The following is a 19,919-nucleotide window of genomic DNA, read 5'->3' as shown; positions in this document are numbered from 1 at the left end:
ACCTGCGCTCCCTGCAATGCAAGCGGGGTATCTTAACCACTGGATCTCCAGGGAAATCCCCATGCTCTATTGTTAATTAAGTAAAACACATGTGAATTGGTAATGAAGTATAAAGTTATCTGGATTATTTGTGGTTCTTAGATGACTGAACCTCTATCTATAGTCTATGACTTAAACAACGTATAAAAACTTGAAAAACACCCATTGATAAAGGAAAAAGGTGGGTAAGCAGTGATAAAAATTGACATCTAATATGGATTAGGCATGTTGTTATAAATGATTTATGCATTGTCACATTTGATCCTCACAGCAACCCTTTGAGAAGGTTGAGTAAACTGGGTCTCAAATAAGTTGCTCATCCACTTAGTCAATGGAAGAGCCAAGACTCTCATCCAGAACTGAGTCCAATTCCTATAACCTTTACCCAGTACAACACTGCCTTCAGAAGAAATTTGATTTCTGTGTCCTAGAGAAAATAATATTGCGAGGGCCTATGAATATTATAAGGAGTATATATTTACACATAATATGAGAGTCCCGGCTTCCATCAAAGCCTGGACATGAGACCACCCGGTTATAAGTTTCAGTTAGGTCATTTGAAGAGGACACTAGAATATATTGCCTTGGAAAGTGGTGGAGTCTTCTTGGGAGATCAGATAGAGAAAGTTTTAAAGGGCTACAGCTTTCTCTCTGGAGGTGAAGTAGTCATAATGATGAAAGTCTCATTTCAGCCTTAACTTTTGATTTTAGGTAAACAGGGTACTAAATGCCGATCGAGCATCTTTAGAGACTCCAGGGAAGGCAGCAATTAGTACTGCTCTGCTGTATAGGGTAGCAGGACTTCTGTTGGAACAGCTGTTTGTTGATCCAGCTGACATTCTCTTTCATCCACCCATCCATTGTTCTCCTTAAACAATAGCGAGATACAAATGTGAGTCTAACTCACTCTAATGAAAAGGGTAGAGTTTCTTTCCCTATAAATATTTTCAAAAGCCTTGATGATTCATGAGATTTGCACAAATACGTTTAGAGCTGAAAGTAAGTGTATAAGGCATTTGGAGAATACTCTGCCCCTGGCATAAGAGGGAGAGGAGGGATCCTACATTAAAAATAACTCTGCTTGTACTTTTAACGCAAACATGCTCTTCATTACTGTCCTCCCTACCCAACTCCCCCCTGGAAAAAATAAACATTATCCAAAACAAAACCTGACAGAAAAGACGACAGCTTCTTGGGTGGGCATGAATGCAATCTTGCCTGAAGCCAGGGGTATACACAAGATGACCTTTAAAATTTCCTTTCAACTCCATTATTCACTGGGTTTATCTAAACATTGTTTATGAAGGAAGATAAAATATGGATGAGTTTTCAAATGAAGAAAGCAGCAAAGACTTACTGACTCTGTCTTGTTGCAAAAGGGAAATTGGATTTGTACCTTCATCTCCTGCATTTCTCATTTATTTCATTCGGGCATGCGGGGGATGTTAGCAAGTATCAAATTCACCTGTGAAACTCAGCTTGTACAATAAAAACATGATGGCTTCCTCTCTTTTGCTCTGCAGAATCTACATTTTCATTTCAAGTTAGTAGTCATTCTTGATACTTCTCCCTTAGAGAAGATTCCAAACTTTAAAAAAATCTCCCTCTGGGCATCTTTCTTTTAGAAACGCTTCTGAAAAGAGGAGCTCAAAGTAAATATGAGATTTGACTCAAACACCTGTGGTTTTCCCAAACATTTTCCAAGGTATCCTATCACAAAACCTAATTTTTTTTTTTTTTTGTTCCTTGTCTTTCATCTAGACACTGAAACCCACTCATTTAGGGCTGTTTCTTACAATTCGGGATGCAGCTTGAATGCCACCTCTTCAGAGATCTTCCTGACCACCCCAACCTAAAGTAGCCACTCAGTCACTAACTGTCACACCCCATTGTTCCAAATCTCTACCTTGAATTTGTTACCATCTTATTTATTTAATGCTCACACCTCTCAGTTGGAATGTGTTCCATAATGAGCAGAGGTTAAGTTAGCTTTACTCACCTCTCTACACCCAGCAGTTACAAGAGCTTACAAAGAGTATGTACCCAATTAATATTTGTTGGATGAATGAATGTATGGTGCCCTCAACAGGAAATACACTACAAATGTCCATGAATACTTTCATATTATACAAATAACATATGTTTGGAGAAATATAGATACATATTAATTACTTGGCATCAAGTTTGTGTTGATTGATAACGGTAAGAAAGGTTGAAAAAGCACAAAATTGGGGTGGATTTTCCCAAGATAGAACATATTAAGGTAAAATGTAAGGGTTTATTCTGGCATTGCCTCTTTATATCAGCAGAACTGCTTTCCTTACAGAAAAACCCAGTAAGAATAAGTTCTTGGCATCCTTGCTGGCTTCAAAGGTTGGGTGATCTCTTTTGTCTCCTTTTGAGATCCCTATCCTGTTTCTCCATCTAGTTGACATCTCCTTGAACCCAGATTTTTTTTTTTTTTTTTTTTTTTGGCCACAGTGTGCTGCATGCAAGATCTTAGTTCCCTGAACAGGGATCAAACCCTCACCCCTTGCTGTGGAAGTGTGGAGTCTTAACCACTGGACTGCTGGGGAAGTCCCAGATTTCTTGATTTTAAACACTATTCTTGGGTCAGACACCATTTCTTTGAACACATCTTAGTTCCATTTTTCAGTTAAAAATTGTTCATACCCCTTGAAGTGTGTCTGCTCTTAGCCAATTTGGGTAACGGACTAAGCAGACCTGCTTTGGCTGCCTGAGCCCTACCTTAGCCTCCCTCTGCCAGCAACCAGAGACTGAGAGCCCTGAGTTTTTCTTAAGTCCTTACAGTTCTTAAGTCTTTTAAATTATCCCTCTTCTTAGATGATCACTCCTTCCATTTTCATCCTCGCTCCCACATCTCTCTCTGCTCATTCCATTTGACTAGCTTGCCATGTTCTATCAATCGTCAGGTTTTAAATTGTCCCCAATCGGCAGAACGAAGAACAGTTTGGAAATCAAGCTATAGCTTTAATATCTGTCTTAATTGGAGCCTATACAAACTGTATTTACTCTGTTTATATTCACAGTGTATTTTAAAATTTATTGGCATCAACATTAAGTATGCTTGGAAGACTTCCCTGAAGATAAAGTAGAAATTTTGTATTTCTCAAACTGGGCTTCAAATTGAACATTTCAGTAATGGTAATGATTTTTACATTCCTGAAAAAGCTACTTGATTTTTTCTAAAATTTATGACTGGTGACACCCTTAGCATCAACATTTAATGGAACAGAGTTACAGCCAAGTGTATCTTTAGCTGCACAACCAGGATTGGTGAGGGGAAAAGTAAAATAACTTGATCATGGCATTTGAAGTCTTCCATTAGTTGACTGAAAGCTCTATTAAATTACATTTTTAAAAACTTGAATTTATGTAAGTATAGAAATATAATTACATAACAATCCTTTGTTCATTTTAGAAAATTTAGAAAGTACAGTTAAGGGAAACACATAAACTCATGCACTCCCATCTTCACTTTCAAGCAAGGTTTCACTATTCTGCTAAGATTCTTCCTCAGCCACCCGGACAATTGATTGGCCTTGTCACAGATATATTACACTTTCTCTGTCTTTGATCAGATTGTTCCCACAACATGAAAAAACCCTTTAAATCCCTTCTCTTTTTGAAATCATAATTACTATTCAGAGTCTAATTCAAATGCTACCTTCTTTATCAAAATTGCTCATGTCATTTCAGAAGAACCCAATTCTTCCTTCCTCCCCTGTAAACAATCAACTTAGCTCATCCCTCAGACTTTTGAATCTCCTGTGAATTGGTAGTTGGACCTTGTGGTTTGAGAAGATTTAGGTTAGATTTATTTTATTTTTTGATGGGGCTATTTGGATCAGGAGGCCCATGTTATCATTTTCTTTCTCTTTTTATAATTTAGCTGTAATTGATTCTCAATGCCTAGATCCATTAATAATTAGACGATGTCAAATGATGATATTCTAATTCAGTTTTCCTTCTGTATTATTAGTTGGAATACTTTTATTAAGGAAAACTTTCCTCTTACTTATCATTTGGTTACTACATGATAAAGTTTGATAGGAAAAGCAGAATAGATGCCTGATTTTTACTTCCCTCTTTACTTGCCAGTTGTCAAATAATTTGATTCACTAGCATCCTCTGAAGATGACTCTCAATTTTAAAAGATGATTCGGGTGTTAAAATTCTATCTAGATGATCTGTACTATCAGATAAAATGAGAGAAGGTATCTAAAAAGAGACTCCTAACAGCAAACCATTGTATTTTCCATAAACAAATGTTCTATCCTTGTTTTATTCTTCTTTTTCAGAGAACAATAATTTTAAATCTTTTACGTGTCTCTACTTATTGCACCTTGGAAATATCACCCAGTCTCATTATTTTAAATACAATTTATGTGTCAATAATTCCCAAATTCCTGGATTTGGATCCTGTCTGGATCTTTTCCCCAAATTCCTGTTTCATGTACCCAAATATTTACTTGGCTCTTGACATCTCTACTTAGATGTCTAACAGTTATCTCCTACTCAACATTTCCAAAACTCAACTCCTGATATTCCCCTATCCCTAAACCTTCTATGCTCAGTTTTTTCCATTTACTAGTGGCAACTCCTTTCCTTCAGTTGATCAGGCAAAAAATTCGGAGTCACGTATAAGTCCCCTCTAACTTTTATATCCCCTGTTGGCCATTGATTAAAAATATATCCAGAATATAAATATTTCTCACTTTCTTCACCACTGCCATCTTGGTTCAATCACCATCATCTCTTATTTGAATTATTATAATAGACTCCAAATTATTCTGCCTACTTTTGTTCTTAACTCCTACAGTCTAATGCAAGATGTTGAATCACGTCACACTTACACTAAAAGCTCTGTATTACCTTCTCATCTCACTCAGGGTAGAATCCAAAGTCCTTGCAGTGGTTAATAATCTCATCTCCTAGTATTACAACCACATTAAGCTCCTTATTTTTCCTTTAGCAGACAAACCACCACCTTCTCGGGGCCTTTACATTTTTTATTCCTTCTGCCAGGAAGGCCCTTCTTCAGATTTTATATGTGTTTTACTTTTACCTCCTTCATTCAAGTGTTAACTTTTTAGTGTCTCCTTCACTTGTAATATCACCTTCAGTTGTCATCTTCTAAGAAAGATTTATTTACTTATATTGTTCATATTCTGTTTCCCTCATTAGAGCATAAGATTCAAGAGGGAAGGAGATTTTGTTTTGTTCACTATTTTACCCCTTTCTCTTAGAAGAGTGTCTGCCAGTAGCTAATAGTTATTCGTAGATTTAACACATTAATTCTGAGCTTGTTACTTCTTATGATCTTTCATTTCTTATTTTCTATTTTTCAGTTTTAGAATGTTCATTTGGCCAGTTTTTATAAATTATAATCCTCTTTTAAAATTCTTTCTCTTTTCTTCTACTTTGTCCAATTTTTTTGTAACTTTCTTAAGTGTATTGATCATAGTTACTTAAAAGTCCCTGTTGAATAACTCTAATATCTGAATCATCTGTAGGTCTATTTCTATTGCCTATTTTCTTTTTTTTTTTTTTTTTTTTACTTTCAATCATTTGATTCTGTGGGTTTTGCATATCTCATAACTTTTGGCTTGATGGATGAAACATTTTAGGGACTCTCTTGATGGATATTTCTCTAAAGCATGTTAAGGTTTTTCATCTGGTACACAGATGGCTGGCAGATGACTACAGTCCTGGTCAGACTTAGTTTTAGGCTTTGTCAAGATAGGTCTATTTAAATTTTGCCCTTACATGTAGTACATAGTCCTCACTTCTAGAATATGGCACTTAATCCTAGGATGGAACCCTTCTGAGGTGAAAGCTGAGAAATACTAAAACTTTTGCAAATGCTTCTTTAATCCATAGGGATTAAACTTTAATTTTTGTTTTCTTGGTGTGGCTACTGAGCTTCATTCTTAAGCCTCCCATTTGCTGTTTTATTCTGGGTTATTTGGACTCTCACTCTATAAATAATATAATAGAATTTACATATTATGTATATATATTTATAGCATATATTATTTTTATATATTTATGTAGTTTAGGAATCAGTCAGCAGTTGGGAAAGGGGGATTTGAATGTAGATTTTTGGGTTTCTTCTTTGAACTTCCTCACTCTCCAGGCTTTTCCTCTTCAAATGCTAATTCTTTGGGCAGCACTGAACTCCATCTTCTATTTTTCAGTTATCTTCTGTTCTTTTACTTTGTTTCCGGTCTTTGCTTATGCTAATGAAATACTGTTTTCATTTCAATAACCAGCATAGTAAATTTTATAAGCGGTAGGGTATTTACTCTCATCTCTTTTTCAGAAAGTTTCTTAGAAATTACTACATATTTATTTTTTCCATATATATTTAAAAATAATCTCTCCAGTTTCTTTTTAAATTTTTGAATTCTTCATGCAATCACAGTAAATTAAGCTTACCAATTGCTGTTTTATTTTGGGTTACTTGGACCCTCACCCTAAATATAATATATAACATAACATAACATAACATAAATGTAGTTTAAGAGTCTGTCAGCTGTTGGGAAGGGGGGATTTGAATATCAACTTTTGGGTTTTGCAAGCCAAAATTTAATGTTAATATGCATTATGTATTAAGAATGGCTACTGAGGGTGGCGACTGCGGTGGAGGCTGCAGCCTCAGGCTCTGGAGAACCCCAGGAAGAGGCCAAAGCCCCTGGCCCCGCCTGGGATGAATCCCAACTACTCAGTTATACCTTCGCGACCTGGCCCATCCCGCATCTCAGTCAGAGCAACCCCGGGGCAGAGGAGCTTATTGAGAATGAGGAGCCTGTGGTGCTGGCAGACACAAATCTTGTGTATCCTGCCCTAAAATGGGGCCTTGAATAACTGCGAGAAAATATTGACAACAGAGACTTCTCTGTGTACAGTGCCAGCACCCACAAGTTCTTGCACTATGATGAAAAGAAGATGGCTAATTTCCAGAACTTTAAGCTGAGGTCCAATAGGGAAGAAATGAAATTTCATGAGTTTGTTGAGCAACGGCAGAATATACAGCAGTGAGGAGGTGAAGAGAGCTCGTATCTGCAGCAAACACTCAATGACACTGTGAGCAGGAAGATTGTCATGGACTTCTTGGGTTTCAACTGGAACTGGATTAATAAGCAACAGGGAAAGCGTGGCTGGAGGCAGCTGACCTGTAACCTGCTGCTTATTGGCATGGAAGGAAATGTGACACCTGCTCACTTTGATGAGCAACAGAACTTCTTTGCTCAGATAAAAGGTACAAGCGATGCATTTTGTTCCCTCCGGGTCAGTTTGAGTGCCTCTACGCATATCCTGTTCATCATCCATGTGACAGACAGAGCCAGGTGGACTTTGACAATCCTGACTACAAGAGGTTCCCCAATTTCCAGAATGTGGTTGGTTACGAAAGAGTGGTTGGCCCTGGTGATGTTCTTTACATCTGAATGTACTGGTGGCATCACAGAGTCATTACTAAATGGGGGCACTACCATCACTGTGTACTTCTGGTATTAGGGGGCCCCCATCCCTAAGAGAACTGAATATCCTCTCAAAGCCCATCAGAAAGTGGCCATAATGAGAAACATTGAGAAGATGCTTGGAGAGGCCTTGGGGAACCCACAAGAGACTGTTCCCGGGACTCCCCTGGTGGCGCAGTGGTTGAGAGTCCGCCTGCCAATGCACAGGGGACACGGGTTCGAGCCCTGGTCTGGGAGGATTCCACATGCCACGGAGCAGCTGGGCCTGTGCGCCACAGCTGTTGAGCCTGAGCTCTGGAGCCCACAAGCCACAGTTGCTGGGCCCACGTGCCACAACTACTGAAGCCCATGTGCCCTAGAGCCTGCATGCTTCAACTACTGAGCCCACGTGCCACAACTACTGAGTATGCATGCTGCAATTACTGAAGCCTGGGCACATGGAGCCCGTGATCTGCAGCAGGGAAGGCCACCGCAATGAGAGGCCCGCACACCGTGGTGAGGAGTGGCCCCCACTCGCTGCAACTAGAGGGGGCCTGCGCACAGCAACGAAGACCCAATGCAGCCTAGATAAATAAATAAATACACATGTTAATTTTCTCCTTTAATATGTAAATTCAAGAGATTTTGACTTAACTATCAAAACAATTCATATATCCAAAATTTATAAAATTATGTTACCTTAATGAAAAAAATGTGTTTTTTAATATGCTTTTTCAAATGGGCTCATACTGTGTTTAATATTTTTATAACCTATAATACTTTTCCACTTAACAGTTTAATGTAGGTATATTTCTTGTTTATAAATACAGTCCTACATTACAGGTGACTACATAGTATAGTATTACATGTATAGATACCATAATGTGTCATGTTGGAAATTTAAGTTATGTGAGTTTCTAACTATTAAACACTTTTTTAAAGACATTATTCAAGGATGTTTTGAATAATTTTGCAACCTGAAATTTACAAAGTATTTTACTGATTTAGAGAGAAAAGATTATTCACAGTCACACAAATATTTAATTTCTTCCTTTTCTTTCTCAATCATAGCATATGCAATTTTATTGTCAATATTTCAAAACTTTGCAAATTTCCTACACATCCCTAATTCATGATAGTCCATTTAAGAATTAGTAGGCACACATGGCTACTTTTTTCCTGAGAAAATTTTATAATTATACATGTTGGTTCGGCTTGAAATGATAGAATTTCCATATATTCTTGTTCTTAACAGAAGAAGAGAATTGAGGGGCAGTCAGAGAGGAAGAATAAGAGGGGCTGTGGAAAACACCCTTTATGTAAAGTAAAGTAAAATGGGGTGAGGTCACCATCAAAGAATCTTTCCTCCTTAAGAGAGTTCATCCTCTTAGAAGCTGTTTGTACCTCAGGTTATCATCTCTATCTTTCACTTGTCCAAATCTTTTTATAGAAGGTCATTTCTAGAATACCTTAAGTTAGGTAGTTAAATAGTATGGAACTTTCTGGAAGAAATATGTATAACTTCTTAGATAAACTGAAGATAACAATTGGTCAGTGAGCACCAGGATTGTAAAAACAGACTATGTCACTAAAATCATATGCTTTTGAAAAATATTTCAGTCTTTCTCTACACTGTGGAAAGTGTATAGCTTTTGAAATCAGAGAGACCTAGATTCATTGTCACAGATCTGCAGTTACAACACTTAAACTCCTTGAGGTTCAGTTGCTGGAATTTTAAGACGAAGGTAATAATACTTACCTTGCAAAAGGAACGTGGAAACTAGAAAAAAAACATATGTAAAGTTCTTTGTATAGTATGGGGCACTCTGTAGGTACTCTGTAAATGGTAATCAATTACTGTGATAGCATTTTTACTGGTAATAATAATAAGATATTTTTAATATGTATAGTTTACAGACTAGAAAATGTTCAGACTTTTAACTTTTTAAGTATTTATATTACTCATCTAGCTACTATTTGCTTATACTCATTAGTATTCGTCCTGGAGACTGTCCTGGCATAGTAGATTATTGATGACAGTGCTTCCTGTTCTACTTTTTGTCTGGGAGCAAGATTAATTTATATGCTGATTAATTTGGGGGGCTGCTCACCTTACTCCTCTGCCTTTGTCATAGATCTCATTTGTTTGTAATCAATTTTTCTTAACCTTTATATATCCAAGGAGATGGCACATGAATACGTTACCTACTTGCTTCATACTTTCATTCATAAGACAAACAGCTAATGGATAGAATGTTAAAAAAAAAAAAAGGTAAATTATGACTTCTTTTGGTATCAAAACAGTTTCTTTCAAACTTGGAAAGATCAGTTTTGTGAAAATTCTTACCTCTGATATCATGTGTATATAAATGAAAATATGGATGCAATGTATATTCATGGGTCATTAAATAAGTATGTATGAAACTAGGAGGAAGCATAGCATAAAAAGTATTTTTCCCTGAATAAATTGTATATATAAATTCAAGGTAAAGAGAGGTCCTCTCAGAATGAATGTATATTTTTTTCTAGCTCAGACCTACTACTTAGCTTGTCTAAGTTCTGGGATGCATTCCTATCATGATACCTTTCAACCCTGAAATCTATGATTGTAACACTGTTGAAATTATTTTTTAAAGAGTAATCTTATTATATGAGTTAACAAACAGTTGCCCTTGAGTGGTAGGGCAAGGGTGTGGTATTACAATAACTGATATCTTGAGAGGCTAACATATTTCATAGTGGGAATGTCTGTAGCTCAATACTGACCATGATTCTGAGCTTTTAAAATGACATTAGAACATCACAATTTTTTCTAAGTCATCCAGTTGTCCAGTGAATAATTATCAACCATTCTCAGAATTAGTGTATTTCTCCCTATTTTTGTCACTAAAGTTTTATTACTAGATGCAATGACAAAAGACCATTCAGGGAAGCGGAAGAGTTACCTGATGGTAATTAAGAAGAAAGAATAAGAGTAAGGAAAGTAAGAAGGAAGAGAGGGAGGGAGAAAGACAAAGATGAAGGAAGGAAGGGAGGGAGGGAGGGAGGGAGGGAGGGAGGAAGGAAAAAAGTAAAAAATGGAAAGAGGTAAAAAAAAAGAATAAAGGAAGGAAAAATATTAACAACCATTCTTTACTATGTCTCAGTCTAAGGGTTAACACCTGACATTGGATCCTCACAGCATTCTGAGTTAGGAATTTCCACCATTTTATAGATGCATACCTGTGTGGTGCCCATAGAAGGAATGTTTGATTCCAAGGGGTCACAGATACACTGAGCATGAAGTTATGCCAAAGCCTTCACACCTTGTTTCTTCACTGGTTTGTGTTTTGGGCTTTATTTCCTGTCTTTGCTGGTTAACCATCATGAGCATACTCTGTGGTCTAACTTTAGCCACAAGGGTTTAATGTTACTGTTAACTACAGACAGCTAGGCAATTAGGTAATTTTGTTTCTCTTGTGGCAGCCTGTCAGGGTAGTGCTGATAAAGCCACTCTAGCTGGAGGTCACTCACTCACCAAGGGCTCCAATCATTTATCTTGTTGTATACAAGCTACTTTAACTGAAAACACAAAAACAAAGAACCAGAGTACCATTGTGTGTGAGACTCTGGCTCAGGACCTAGACTGACTGGGTTTGAATCTCAATTCTGCTACTTTTACTAGATGGGATATCCTTTGGGAAATAACTTAACCTTTCTATACCTCAGGTTTTCTCTTCTCTAAAATGAGGATCATAATAATATTTATATCACAGAGTGCTTCTAAGTATTCAAGGAGTTAATATGTAAAAATGTCCAGGCACATAACAAATGGTTTATAATTATTGCTGTTATTATTGCTTTTATTATTAACCATGAAGTTAATTCTAGCTTTGAATTCAGTAATTCTAGATGATATCCCATCCATGCACTTGCTACCGCCTTCCTGAACCTTCCCTGAATTCTAAGCACATCCACCCCCTTGTTCTTGCAGGAGGTCACTGTCTTTGTGTGTTGCTGCTCCTTATGCTGGGAATTAATTCCTAAATCATATTCGGCTCAGTAGAAGTCTTCTCCATATAGTTAGCTATGTCCTCCACCCCACCCCAAAGAAGGCAGATTAGTCACTCCTATACATCCCTATCATGACTCATCGTTGTATACATTGTAAATACTGTCAACATCCCTCCGCCACTGGCCCCTTCTCATATATGCATCTGAAAGCTCTTTGAGGACAGGAACTACATCTGGCTCTTTCTGCCTTCTGGGCACATATCACAGTGCTTGGTACACAGAGGGCTGGCAGTAAATGTCAAAAGAGTAAATGAGCTTACCACTTGGAGGGCAGCAATCCAGGAGAGATAAGTGAATAAAGCCTAGGTACCCAGGGAAAGTAGGTATGCAGCCATGGCAAAGGTTCATGAGAACAGTTATTGGCCTATTCAGCTATCTGTCATCTAGCTATCTGATAAAACTAAAACTTTTTAAGTGCCTTATCCAAAATAAACTAGTAGGCACTTTACATTTGACATCTCATTTAATATTCACAACAAGTTCATGTAATATATACTATTATTAGTCCTATTTTATTGATGAAGAAAGAGTCTCAGAGAATTAAGTAACACAGCTATGACTTGCTAAAGCTAGGATTAGAGCCCCAGTCTCTGTAACTTCAAACTCTATGCTCCATGTTCTAAATTGATCCTATATACATACTGCCTTTCAAATTGATAGAGATTTTTTTATAAAAATATTTTATCTTGTTCAAACAAAGAGTTGAAATGTCTCCCAATAGTCGACTCTCTTTTATAGCCCAGAATAGTCCATCCATCTTATTATTTCTGGGGCAGAATGCAGGAGTTTAGGTGGGAAAAGTTCAGAGAAATATGATTCTCTCTTTCCTCTCAGTTTTTAAAAAATCTTGACCACAGTTCAATATTTGCATATTGCTTTTTAATATCCTCTTTTATTAAAAAAATTTAACAGATATCTCTAAACTCAGGAAGAAAAGCACATTTAAACTTTTAAAAATTGGGACAACTCCATTTGGTTTAAAAATGCCTTGAAAAACAAATTAAATTGAAGACACAAATTGACAACTGCCATCAACTCCTTTGAGAGTCATGTTGGAATGGGCAGATTGTCATCCTCTAAATCCTTAGGAGTTGGGTTAAGATGGAAGCCCTGTCTCACTTGACCACCCTTTTTTTTTTTTTCTTTCTTTCTTCTTCTTTTTTTTAATGGCAGAGAATCAATCCAAATGCTGGACAACCAGAACTGTATCTTCTAAGATACTCAGTTTGACATCTTATTCTGTGTAAATGAGTATAAGGTGGTGAACAATGTGAACGGATATCTTAGTTTGAATATTTTCCAAAAGTAGAATTTATGAGGCTATTGAAATCCTGCTAGACAGGAATTATTGCCTATGTATTTCCAAGCTGAGCAATTTGAGATAGATTAGAATGAAACCTCTGTGATCAGAGCTGCTAACAAGGAGGCGTCTTACCAATAAGCAATATATATATATATATTTTTTTTTTTTTTTTTTTTTTTTTTTTTTTGGTACGCGGGCCTCTCACTGTTGTGGCCTCTCCCGTTGCGGAGCACAGGCTCCGGACGCACAGGCTCAGCGGCCATGGCTCACGGGCCCAGCCGCTCCGCAGCATGTGGGATCTTCCCGGACCGGGGCACGAACCCGTGTCCCCTGCATTGGCAGGCGGACTCTCAACCACTGCCCCACCAGGGAAGCCTGCAATAAGCTATATATTATGGTAGACTTGGTGGGGAGGCTGTGGCAGCCAGTTCTTTCTGGCATAATAGGAAGTGGATCCAGCATTTTTATTCCAAGTTACCACTCCTCACCAAAGTAGGGTACCATGCAAATGCTATCAACTTTTTACTCATTTCACTTCGGAAATCAATGTTGAGAGAAAGGACTTATCTTCAACTGCCAGGTAAAGAAGAGTGGGAAATAGAGGTGAAATTCAGGTCATCATGGTGAGTTAGGAATCTGGGCTTCTGGATGCCCAGTATTTATCATTTTACACCCTTCAGCATAGTCTCTGATGTGAAATGCTGATGACTTCAGCATTGGAGAATCTCTGAGCCTTCTACATAGCTTGTGAAATTACAGCTTGCTCCTCTGGGAAGTAGACAGGGGTTTCTGAGCTTGGGCATTTACTTTTTGTGATCAATAAATTTCCCCATTCATTCCTCTCTTTATTGAAGAAAGATCTTGCAAGAGATCATGGCAATATTCTCCAGTTATATTTCTCTCACAATTCATGAAGAACAAAAAAACAAAAAAACAATAAAAAAAAACACCCTACATTTAGCCAATAGAAAAATCATTTCATTAAAACCCTCTTTTGAGATACCCTATTTCTCATCTTCAAATGTAAGATATTTCTTAATATATGAGCACTCACTGTTTTCTCAGTTTTCTGTGAAATTATTCATCTATATATTACTACACTCTCATACAATCTTATGTTTGTTTTTGGTAGTGATGGTTTATTGCTTTTGCTTTCTTTTTTCATTTCTTCTTTTGTTTTAATTTCAATGTTTAGCTTTGCTTTACTTGCTGATGTTAGTGACATATTCTATGATTTCAGGTATAGTACACTGAGCTTTACTGAAAACAACTCCTTATCAAACTGACCCTCTTAGAGAAGGTAAGCACAACTCATGGGTTTAATCATTGCATTCCATAAAAGGAGATGTCACTTAACCAGCTTTCCTCTCAGTGCCAAGAAATCAGCTCGAAGTATTTCTATTCAGATAAGTGAACGTGCTTGTCATAGCTTACTTATGCCTGTTAAATCTTTCTATGAAATATTTTACAGGAAAATATGTAAATATTTTGACTGCTTATGCCATTCTTTTCAGGCTGCTTTGCAGATTACACATGAATCTCTATATGAACCAGGAAGGAAAACCAAGCAGAAATTTCTTAATGTAGCATTTTTCATTAATGAAGACAGAAAGGCTAAAGGAAAAAATTTTTTTAAATGGAGTCTTAATGTAAATAGCCAAGAAGAGTAATATATACTCTATGAATTGGCCCCAAAGTGATACCAGCGTGATGGAAATACATTATGAGTTTCCAGGACAGCATGTCCTCTTACCTTTTCTTACTGACAGCAGATAAGTAAACCAGGGCTTAGGAGTGTAGTATTTGCCAAAAATACATTAGCGCAGACTTTGTATGTAGCAAGAGTTTTATGAGTTTGCTACATCTTACATGAACAAAGGTCTATAAACCAGCCTTTAATCTTAGAAACACATGTTCTTTACAGCCTATAGTTAACAAATGTGATATATTATGAACATAGATAGGGTAGAGAAAAGTAAGGGAATTTTTCCCAGGCAGTTCTCTTTAAATGTAGAAAGTCTTTGTTTCATTTCAGTTATTTAATTTTTGCTTTTTTTCATGATTATTTTTGAAAGAATAAGATGATGTTGATGAAACTTGAAGATCAACACCATGGAATAATTGTGCTGTTTCCACCATCTGAGATGACATGGTTGTAGATGTTTTTAATTGTCAAATGACCGTATTTTCCATTTTTTTCAATGGAACACATTTTATTTAATTTTGGAGGTCATATGTGTAAATGTATGACTTGACTGAGGAAAGTATTAGGAAACCTAATACTTCCTCATGACTGTGGAGCTGAGTAAAACATCATTCAGAGTCCCTGGTTTGAAGCAACAAAAACCATCTCTGGCCTTAGCCAACAGGAGATGCATTGGACAAATAGCAGGGATGCCCATAATTGGCAATTGGCTGGTAGCCTTAGGCTTAGAAAATGGAGCGTTGCAGGCCAGGCTGCAGGAAGCATAGTCAAAGTCATACCACAGCAACTGTATGATTCATGGGTTCTTGTGGTGGTTGGAATCATCTGTTTTCTCCTACATTTCTTCATTTTTTGCACTATCCATCCAAGATTTAGAGGTCAAGAACAAAGGCCAGATCAACAAAGCCTAACTCATTGGCTTCTTCTGTGGTACAGCCAGGAGTGGTAGAGGAAGGTCCCAGCTACTGTGGTTTGAGAGAGGAACAGCCATAGGAAGCAAGCACTGGGAATTGTCTTCCAACTATGTTGGCACGCAGTGAGGAACTGATAAAAATAGTGGGAAGTGGATTATGGTCAGCTGAAGAATGACAAATGTCCAAATAAATATTGGCTTTGAAGTCATGATGGGTTCTTAGATTGGACTTTTTTATCATTGAATGCTGTGAGACCTTGGATAAGTCCCTTTTGCTGCCTGTTCCTCAGTCTTTAAAATGGCAAGTTTAATTTAGAGCAAGATAAATTCCATTGTCTTTATGCTAATTTCCGTAGCAGACGTCATTAATCAATCACTGTATTCTTTTCTCCTGAGACCAGACATGACCTCAGAATCCTTCTCAATACAGTGTTTTGGCAGCAACTACTAAATTGAGTCAACAAATGTGATAAACCTTTCAAATATCTCTGAACTAGAGGTTAATTACATTTTCTTAAAGTGTTAATGTTCTTTGAAGTTCCGGGACTGAAAAGTATTGTTAGTGGAATTATTTTAGAAAATTAGAAAGAACCTAGACCAGATGGGAATAGACTCATAAAGCAGCAAATCCAGTAAAATCTGATTGAAGTGAAAGAAAATATTTTCAAATTTGACTGGCTTTCATTATGAATGTTGAGATGAAGAAGGATCTCTTTGTTTCATTGTAGAATGTGCTGATCACCCTCTGTCATCAATCCAAGAAAGTCCTGAGCTCATAAAGACTATTCTTTGAACAACAGAAAAACATGATATCAGTCTGAGGTTTAAAACTGTGAATTATATTATAGAGGGTAAATGAATATAACATTATATTATTAATGGTAAAGAAATTACCATTAACCATGAATTATTTTGTTAACGGTAAAGGAACTACTATTTAAGTAGTCTTTTAAAATTTATAGAATACAGGATCCTAAATGGGTCAAAAATCTAAATTCATTAGGGTATGTTACTAAACCTAATAGCAGTTTCAGCTGTTGTGACCAAATAAACATATTTCTTTAGTACTGTTTTGTTTTTCTATTTTATTAGTGAGACTTTGTATTTAGATCTTTCTTTAACATCTCAAGCCTAAACTAGATGGATTCACAATGTAGGAAAAGTGACACCAGATGGAAAGACTACAGTCCAGGAGTTGCTAGGTTCCAACTAGCTAACAGCATCTTTTCCCTACCCAGGAGATTTCCTTTGTCTTCCATTGGGCTATGTTTGTACTCAACACATCAAAGTTTGTTTTTGGAACGATAATGACTTGTTAAATGTCCTTGAATCACGGCAGGAAAATATCTTTCTAATTCTAGAGTAATTTCCAGTACCAAGAAACCATAAAAAGTCTTCTAAAACAACTTTTGGGCACTGGCTTTCTGTAGGGTACCTAGAACGAGGTCAGTTTCACAAGCCATCCTTCCTCTGTTGTTCCTATGGTAGATTGCCAAAGGACCCCAAATTTTTCTCCTTCCTGTATGCATGCCTTTAACAATTCAATTGTTATCAAGAGAGGTGGAGTCTGTTTCTCTACCCTTTGCTTCTGGGTTGGCCACATGTCTTGCTTTGGCCAAAGGGTTCTTAGCAAATGTGATGCAAGCAGAGTCTTGAAAAGTGCTTTCACTTTGGAGTTTATCTTCTTGCTATTTTAGAGAGCACTGAGCCCACCACCACATGAATTAGCTTGTGTTAGCCTTTTGGATGATGAAAGATACATGACCAAGTTATCTCCATCACTGTAGTTAACATGGATGCAATCATCAGTCATGTCAGTGAGGCCATCCAACACCATTCAGCCCCATCTGAACTGGCCCACTATGAACTGCCCAATTAACTCTCAGAATCATGACAGATAACAAATCTTTGTTGTTTTAAGACATTAAGTCTTGGGCTGGATTTTTAAAGGCAAATTTTGTCCCAGTAGTTGCATCATCGTTCACCCAGTATTGGTTTGCTTACCCTCAGAGGGTAATCTATAGAAACTCCTCAGATTTACCCCACTCATTGTCAATGAATTGAATGAACCTTTAGATTCACTGGGAAAGACTACTAGCACCCTTTCCATGGTTGTTAAAATAAAACTGACTTTGGACTTTTTGGTTTTCATTATTTTAGATTCAGGAATTATTTTTTTTTAATGAAAACATCAGATGTTGACATTCTTTTTTTAGATCTAGCAATGATACAGGTGTTAAACACTTAACATATATTGTGAAAACTTCATAACATCAGTGAATTTCAAACTTGCAAAAGAAATAATTTCTCAACTGTTCAGGGTTAATCTGCCACATGGATTTGATATGACATTGAAGAGTAAAAAAATGCAAAAGAGACCAAAATTGTCTAAGAGAGGGAAGGAACCTCATAACATTTAAGCTACACAATATCTTCCTGATGGGAGCTAAAGGTCAATTTACTTTTAGAATTTATAAAGTTCTTTGTCTGAGACATTTTGCTCTAAATCCTACCATTCTCAGCTGTATCTTATACTACATCCCAGGGCCAATAGATTGATGTCTTCTCTCCTCTACCTTCAGGCTATTTCTAACAACTCATCATCTTTTTTCCCTGGGAATTGTCCTCACATACAGAGTTCTCTCCAGAATTTTCATCTGTTTGACTGTGTTACCTGGTCCCCTTTCAAAGTTAGTTAGTTTATATATGTACATACACATGCATGTATTTATGTCATACTTCTCTGCTGTTTCTCCTTTGTGCCTTCGAAAGGGTTTTCTGGTGGAAAATTGGCCAGAGACATGTTTGGGAAGAATGGCAAAGCATGGTAATCTATGGTCAGAAAGATCGTGCCTAATTATATATCATATCTGTACTTATAAAAAATTCTTTTTTGTTTTTATCATCATATCTCAGTAATGTGATAGTGCTTTGGGGTACACAAATGTGCTATTTATTCAGTTCTGGAGTTCTTTGGTCTGGTATTGTGATGTCAATTATTTCAATTTTCACACCTTAGGAACTGTGGAGAAGTTGACAGAAAGTGCTAGTTTCATGACTAGGCATAAAGCAGTACTGGTGTTGCATTCTTTAGAAGCAAATATCCAGATTCAACGTAGAACCACAGTGTTCCCTGCAAGGGTGGGAATAGGGTCACAATGGCTCCTATGGCAGCTGGTTTTGAATAATTACTGGTAAGAATTCTCCATAGATTGAAAAATTTAAACTATCAAGAATAAGACTCAGGCAAATGTCTCATCATTTTTAGTTCAACACCCCTTGGATATGATACATAACATGCAGTGTTTTCTTTAGAAGTCAATAAACTCTGTGAATCCCTTTATTCTGGGCAATTCAGTTCAAATTCTCTCCAAACTTTTCCTTCCAAAATAAGTGTATCTAGCATTTACTGAAGTGCTACTGGCTAACTCCGGGCAACGTCTTATGAAATCCATTGACTTCTGAAATAGAGGTGGCAGGAAACAGAGATGTCTCAAGGGAATATATTGTCTTAACTCTTTCTCAGTTGGGACTGCCTGTATCAATAGGGGAAAGGAGTAAGAGAAGGATATTCTGTTTTAACTGTGGATAAAGCAAATTTTGACCTGTAATTAGTAACTTACAGGTTAAAATTCCTGTAAAATTCCAACTTCCCTTCTGCTTCTCAGAGGGAAGGCATCTGGAACTTTGGAATGAGAGAGATTCCAGCTGACTATAATGAGCTGATAGGAAGTGTGAGAAGAATAACTCTTTTCTGCTCATTGCTAAGAAGACACTCCAAACCTGAGTTCTAGTGATGAATGCTCTCTTTTCAGTGTCCAGTAAAAACTGGTTAAAGAATCAAACAAGAGTCTTGACTGTGCCTGGTGTGGTAGCACAGAATCAATTTCTCCTCTTCCCTAATTCTTTCACCAGTCAATGGGAACAGCCTTGGATTTCAGCATGATTTGTAACCTTCAGTGGGATGTTTGCTTATAGGTATCCCTAACTGTATACAGTCAAAATCAGACTTATGTTATCATTAAGCCTCTCCAGTGTTTGTGTGGGAATTATGAGGACATGAGCTGCCCTCAAGGAACCTTCCAGCCAGGGCCAAAGTTTAGAATTACCTCCTCCCCACCGAACTTTCTTATAGGCAATCATTCTATTTCAGTAACTCCTAAAATTATAACAATACCAAAAGTGTATTGGTGATTCCATTTACTTTTTTCCACATGTATTTACTGAGTATCTTGTGTAGTATATGCAAAGCACTGTGCTGGTGCAGCTGAGGGTTCAAAAGGAATAAGACCAAAGCTTTAACCTTAAAGTGGAATCAGGTGAAGATATGGAGTAGAACCATCTTTTAGCTCTCCAGGAGGGTCTAGTTATTGATTCAGTGGGAATATGGTATTTGCTAACCTTGAGGATCCAAACTAACTC

The 19,919-nt window shown here is 37.1% G+C and overlaps 1 pseudogene; it reads left to right on the top strand.

Moving 5' to 3' along the window:
* The first annotated feature begins 560 nt into the window (after window positions 1-560).
* LOC132597733 (hypoxia-inducible factor 1-alpha inhibitor-like) overlaps window positions 561-19,919 on the top strand; it is a 187,855-nt pseudogene continuing 168,496 nt past the window's right edge.

This window comes from Globicephala melas, chromosome 8 (genome assembly GCF_963455315.2).
Source record: "Globicephala melas chromosome 8, mGloMel1.2, whole genome shotgun sequence".
Taxonomy (NCBI): Eukaryota; Metazoa; Chordata; class Mammalia; order Artiodactyla; family Delphinidae; genus Globicephala; species Globicephala melas.
Note: the sequence above shows the minus strand (reverse complement) of the source record. Positions and strands in the feature narration are given on the sequence as shown.